Below are 6,572 nucleotides of genomic sequence, written 5' to 3' on the forward strand. Positions count from 1 at the left end.
CTTCGTTTAAAATCCTAGGATGCATGTCATCAGGTCCAGGGGACTTATCCACCTTTAGTCCCATTAGTTTGCTTAGTACCTTATCTCTAGTGATAGTGTCTGTTTTAAGTTATTCCTCCCCGCTCTCCCGCCCCCTGCCCCCCCCACTGCAATAGTGCCTTGATTATCAACTGTTGGGATTTTTTTGGTGTCCTCTACCGTAAAGACTGATACAAAATATTTGTTTAAAATCTGCCATTTCCAAGTTCCCAATTATTAATTCTCCAGTCTCGTCCTCTAAGGGACCAACATTTACTTTCGCTACTCGTTTCCTTTTTATATACCTGTAGAAGCTCTTACTCTCTGTTTTTATATTTCTTGCTAGTTTGCTCTCATATGCTACCTTCTCTGTCTTTATCATATTTTTAGTCGTCCTTTGCTGGTTTATAAAAATGTCCCAATCCTCTGGCCTTCCACTGTCCTTCGCAACATTATATGCCTTTTTTTTCCAATTTGATACCATCCTTTACTTCCTTAGTTAGCCAGGGATGGTTCATCCTTCTCTTAGCATCTTTATTTCTCACTTGAATAAATCTTTGCTGAGAAGTTATGAAATATCTCCTTAAATGTTTGCCACTGCGTTTCTACAGTCTTACCCTTTAACATATTTTCCCAGTCCACTTGGTGTCAGTGACGAGGGTTGGTTTATATCACATGGGAGGATATTGGTGTCAAGACTGTGGGGTTGGTTCATCCTTCTTTGACCTGACCAAGGCCTTTGACATGGTCAACTGTGAGGGATTATCGAGTGTACTCTACAAATTTGGCTGTCTCAAAAATTTGTCACCATCCTCCGCTTGCTTTATGATAACATGCAAGCCATGATCCTGACCAATGGATCCACCACGGACACAGTTCATGTCCGAACCGGGGTGAAGCAAGGCTGTGTCATTGCACCGACGCTCTTGTCGATCTTCCTTGCTGCAAAGCCACTTCTCACCATCAGTAAGCTTCCTGCTGAAGTGGAGATCATCTATAGAACAAACGGGAAACTGTTCAACTTCCATCACCTTCAGACCAGATCCAAGGTCGTGCCATCCTCTGTCCTCGAATTACAATATGCAGATGACGCTTGTATCTGCATTCACTTGGAGGACAGGCTCCAAACCATCATCAACACTTTCACCGTAGCGACTGAGAGCATAGGCCTTACACTAAACATCCGTAAAACAAAGGTGCTCTATCAACCTGCTCCCGCCACACAGCACTATCACCCCCATCCCCCTCCTCCCCCAATTATCAAAATCCATGCTGAGGTCTTGAACAATTAGGACCATTTTTCATACCTCGGGAGCCTACTGTCAACAAGGACAGATTTTGATAACTAGGTCCAATACCACCTTCAGTGTGCCAGTGCAGCCTTTGGTCGCCTAAGGAATAGAGTGTTTGAAGACCAGAACCTTAAAAGCGGCACAAAGCTCATGGTCTACAAAGCAGTAGTGATACCTGCCCTCATATGTGCTTCTCTGACATGGACTATACAGTAGGCACATCAAAGCACTGGAGAAATACCATCAGCGTTGCCTGTGAAAGGTCCTGCAAATACATTGCTAGGATAGGTGCATCAATATCCTCACGCAGGCCAACATCCTCAGCATTGAAGCATTGACCACGCTCGATCAGCTACAATGGACGGGCCACATTGTCCATATGCCCGATACGAGACTCCCAAAGCAAGCACTCTACTTGGAGCTTCGACACGGCAAGCGAGCCCCAGGGGGGCAAAGGAAACGCTTCAAGGACACCCTCAAGGCTTCTTTGAAGAAGTTCAACATCCCCACCGACACCTGGGAATCCCTGGCACAAGATCACTGAAAATGGAAGAGAATAGTCCGTGAGGGCATTGAACACTTTGAGTCTCATCACCAGGAGTAAGCAGAGACCAAGCGCATACGGCGGAAGGAGCAAACAACAACCCATGTACTGCAACAAACCGACACTTCAACCAACGTACTTTCGACCACCGTCTGACCAACCTGCGACAGAGACTGGAGCTCCCGCATTGGACTTAACAGACAACTGAGATCTAATTTTTAATGTGGAAGCAAGTCATCCTCAACTCCAAGAGACTGACTTTTATGATGATGGTTGGTTTATATCAGACAAGAGGAGATTGGTGTCAGTGACTGTGGGGTTGGTTTATATCAGACAGGAGGAGATTGGTGTCAGTGACTGTGGGGTTGGTTTATATCAGACAGGAGGAGATTGGTGTCAATCACTGTGGGGTTGGTTTATATCAGACAGGAGGAGATTGGTGTCAGTGACTGTGGGGTTGGTTTATATCAGACAGGAGGAGATTGGTGTCAGTGACTGTGGGGTTGGTTTATATCAGACAGGAGGAGATTGGTGTCAGTGACTGTGGGGTTGGTTTATATCAGACAGGAGGAGATTGGTGTCAGTGACTGTGGGGTTGGTTTATATCAGACAGGAGGAGATTGGTGTCAGTGACTGTGGGGTTGGTTTATATCAGACAGGAGGAGATTGGTGTCCGTGACTGTGGGGTTGGTTTATATCAGACAGGAGGAGATTGGTGTCAGTGACTGTGGGGTTGGTTTATATCAGACAGGAGGAGATTGGTGTCAGTGACTGTGGGGTTGGTTTATATCAGACAGGAGGAGATTGATGTCAGTGACTGTGGGGTTGGTTTATATCAGACAGGAGGAGATTGGTGTCAGTGACTGTGGGGTTGGTTTATATCAGACACGAGGAGATTGGTGTCAGTGACTGTGGGGTTGGTTTATATCAGACACGAGGAGATTGGTGTCATGGAATCATAGCAGTTTACAACACAGAAAGAGGCCATTTGGCCCATCGTGTCTGTGTGGCTGAAAAAGAGCTATCCAGCCTAATCCCACTTTGCAGCTCTTGGTCCGTAGCCCTGTAGGTTATGGCACTTCAAATGCATATCCAAGTAATTTTGTAAATGCAATGAGGGTTTCTGTCTCCAGCACTCTTTCAGGTAGTAAGTTCCAGATTCTGGAGGTTATGCTCAGACTGTGTAAAATACAAGTTAGGCCACGGTTAGGTAGAGTACTTGCACAGTTCTGGTCCCCACATTACAGGAACATAGAAACATAGAAACATAGAAAATAGGTGCAGGAGCAGGCCATTCAGCCCTTCTAGCCTGCACCGCCATTCAATGAGTTCATGGCTGAACATGAAACTTCAGTACCCACTTCCTGCTTTCACGCCATACCCCTTGATCCCCCGAGTAGTAAGGACTTCATCTAACTCCCTTTTGAATATATTTAGTGAATTGGCCTCAACTACTTCCTGTGGTAGAGAATTCCACAGGTTCACCACTCTCTGGGTGAAGAAGTTTCTCCTTATCTCGGTCCTAAATGGCTTACCCCTTATCCTTAGACTGTGACCCCTGGTTCTGGACTTCCCCAACATTGGGAACATTCTTCCTGCATCCAACCTGTCCAAACCCGTCAGAATTTTAAACGTTTCTATGAGGTCCCCTCTCACTCTTCTGAACTCCAGTGAATACAAGCCCAGTTGATCCAGTCTTTCTTGATAGGTCAGTCCCACCATCCCGGGAATCAGTCTGGTGAATCTTCGCTGCACTCCCTCAATAGCAAGTATGTCCTTCCTCAAGTTAGGAGACCAAAACTGTACACAATACTCCAGGTGTGGCCTCACCAAGGCCCTGTACAACTGTAGCAACACCTCCCTGCCCCTGTACTCAAATCCCCTCGCTATGAAGGCCAACATGCCATTTGCTTTCTTAACCGCCTGCTGTACCTGCATGCCAACCTTCAATGACTGATGTACCATGACACCCAGGTCTCGTTGCACCTTCCCTTTTCCTAATCTGTCACCATTCAGATAATAGTCTGTCTCTCTGTTTTTACCACCAAAGTGGATAACCTCACATTTATCCACATTATACTTCATCTGCCACGCATTTGCCCACTCACCTAACCTATCCAAGTCACTCTGTAGCCTCATAGCATTCTCCTCGCAGCTCACACTGCCACCCAACTTAGTGTCATCCGCAAATTTGGAGATACTACATTTAATCCCCTCGTCTAAATCATTAATGTACAATGTAAACAGCTGGGGCCCCAGCACAGAACCCTGCGGTACCCCACTAGTCACTGCCTGCCATTCCGAAAAGTACCCATTTACTCCTACTCTTTGCTTCCTGTCTGACAACCAGTTCTCAATCCACGTCAGCACACTACCCCCAATCCCATGTGCTTTAACTTTGCACATTAATCTCCTGTGTGGGACCTTGTCGAAAGCCTTCTGAAAGTCCAAATATACCACATCAACTGGTACTCCTTTGTCCACTTTATTGGAAACATCCTCAAAAAATTCCAGAAGATTTGTCAAGCATGATCTCCCTTTCACAAATCCATGCTGACTTGGACCTATCATGTCACCATTTTCCAAATGCGCTGCTATGACATCCTTAATAATTGATTCCATCATTTTACCCACTACTGAGGTCAGGCTGACCGGTCTATAATTCCCTGCTTTCTCTCTCCCTCCTTTTTTAAAAAGTGGGGTTACATTGGCTACCCTCCACTCGATAGGAACTGATCCAGAGTCAATGGAATGTTGGAAAATGACTGTCAATGCATCCGCTATTTCCAAGGCCACCTCCTTAAGTACTCTGGGATGCAGTCCATCAGGCCCTGGGGATTTATCGGCCTTCAATCCCATCAATTTCCCCAACACAATTTCCCGACTAATAAAGATTTCCCTCAGTTCCTCCTCCTTAATAGACCCTCTGACCACTTTTATATCCGGAAGGTTGTTTGGGTCCTCCTTAGTGAATACTGAACCAAAGTACTTGTTCAATTGGTCTGCCATTTCTTTGTTCCCCGTTATGACTTCCCCTGATTCTGATTGCAGGGGACCTACGTTTGTCTTACTAACCTTTTTCTCTTTACATACCTATAGAAACTTTTGCAATCCGCCTTAATGTTCCCTGCAAGCTTCTTCTCGTACTCCATTTTCCCTGCCCTAATCAAACCCTTTGTCCTCCTCTGCTGAGTTCTAAATTTCTCCCAGTCCCCAGAACGATGTGATTGCACTGGAGAGGGTACAAAGGAGATTTACGAGGATGTTAACTGGACTGAAGAATTTGAGCTATGAAGAAAGTTTGGGTGGGCTGGTGTTGTTTTCTTTGGAAGAGTGGTGGCTGAGGGTAGGCTTAATTGTGTACAAAATTATAAGGCTCCCAGATGGAGTGGATAGGAATGACATACGAACATAAAGGAGTACCAGTTGATGTGGTATATTTGGACTTTCAGAAGGCTTTCGACAAGGTCCCACACAGGAGATTAATGTGCAAAGTTAAAGCACATGGGATTGGGGGTAGTGTGCTGACGTGGATTGAGAACTGGTTGTCAGACAGGAAGCAAAGAGTAGGAGTAAATGGGTACTTTTCGGAATGGCAGGCAGTGACTAGTGGGGTACCGCAGGGTTCTGTGCTGGGGCCCCAGCTGTTTACATTGTACATTAATGATTTAGACGAGGGGATTAAATGTTGTATCTCCAAATTTGCGGATGACACTAAGTTGGGTGGCAGTGTGAGCTGCGAGGAGGATGCTATGAGGCTACAGAGTGACTTGGATAGGTTAGGTGAGTGGGCAAATGCGTGGCAGATGAAGTATAATGTGGATAAATGTGAGGTTATCCACTTTGGTGGTAAAAACAGAGAGACAGACTATTATCTGAATGGTGACAGATTAGGAAAAGGGAAGGTGCAACGAGACCTGGGTGTCATGGTACATCAGTCATTGAAGGTTGGCATGCAGGTACAGCAGGCGGTTAAGAAAGCAAATGGCATGTTGGCCTTCATAGCGAGGGGATTTGAGTACAGGGGCAGGGAGGTGTTGCTACAGTTGTACAGGGCCTTGGTGAGGCCACACCTGGAGTATTGTGTACAGTTTTGGTCTCCTAACTTGAGGAAGGACATTCTTGCTATTGAGGGAGTGCAGCGAAGATTCACCAGACTGATTCCCGGGATGGTGGGACTGACCTATCAAGAAAGACTGGATCAACTGGGCTTGTATTCACTGGAGTTCAGAAGAGTGAGAGGGGACCTCATAGAAACGTTTAAAATTCTGACGGGTTTGGACAGGTTGGATGCAGGAAGAATGTTCCCAATGTTGGGGAAGTCCAGAACCAGGGGTCACAGTCTAAGGATAAGGGGTAAGCCATTTAGGACTGAGATAAGGAGAAACTTCTTCACCCAGAGAGTGGTGAACCTGTGGAATTCTCTACCACAGGAAGTAGTTGAGGCCAATTCACTAAATATATTCAAAAGGAAGTTAGATGAAGTCCTTACTACTCGAGGGATCAAGGGGTATGGCGTGAAAGCAGGAAGGGGGTACTGAAGTTTCATGTTCAGCCATGAACTCATTGAATGGCGGTGCAGGCTAGAAGGGCTGAATGGCCTGCTCCTGCACCTATTTTCGATGTTTCTATAAGACAAACAAATAGGAGCAGGAATAAGCCATCTGGCTCCACGAGCCTGATCCACCATTCAATAAGATCATGGCTGATCTGATCTT

This window comes from Pristiophorus japonicus, unplaced genomic scaffold, assembly GCF_044704955.1.
Source record: "Pristiophorus japonicus isolate sPriJap1 unplaced genomic scaffold, sPriJap1.hap1 HAP1_SCAFFOLD_717, whole genome shotgun sequence".
Taxonomy (NCBI): domain Eukaryota; kingdom Metazoa; phylum Chordata; class Chondrichthyes; family Pristiophoridae; genus Pristiophorus; species Pristiophorus japonicus.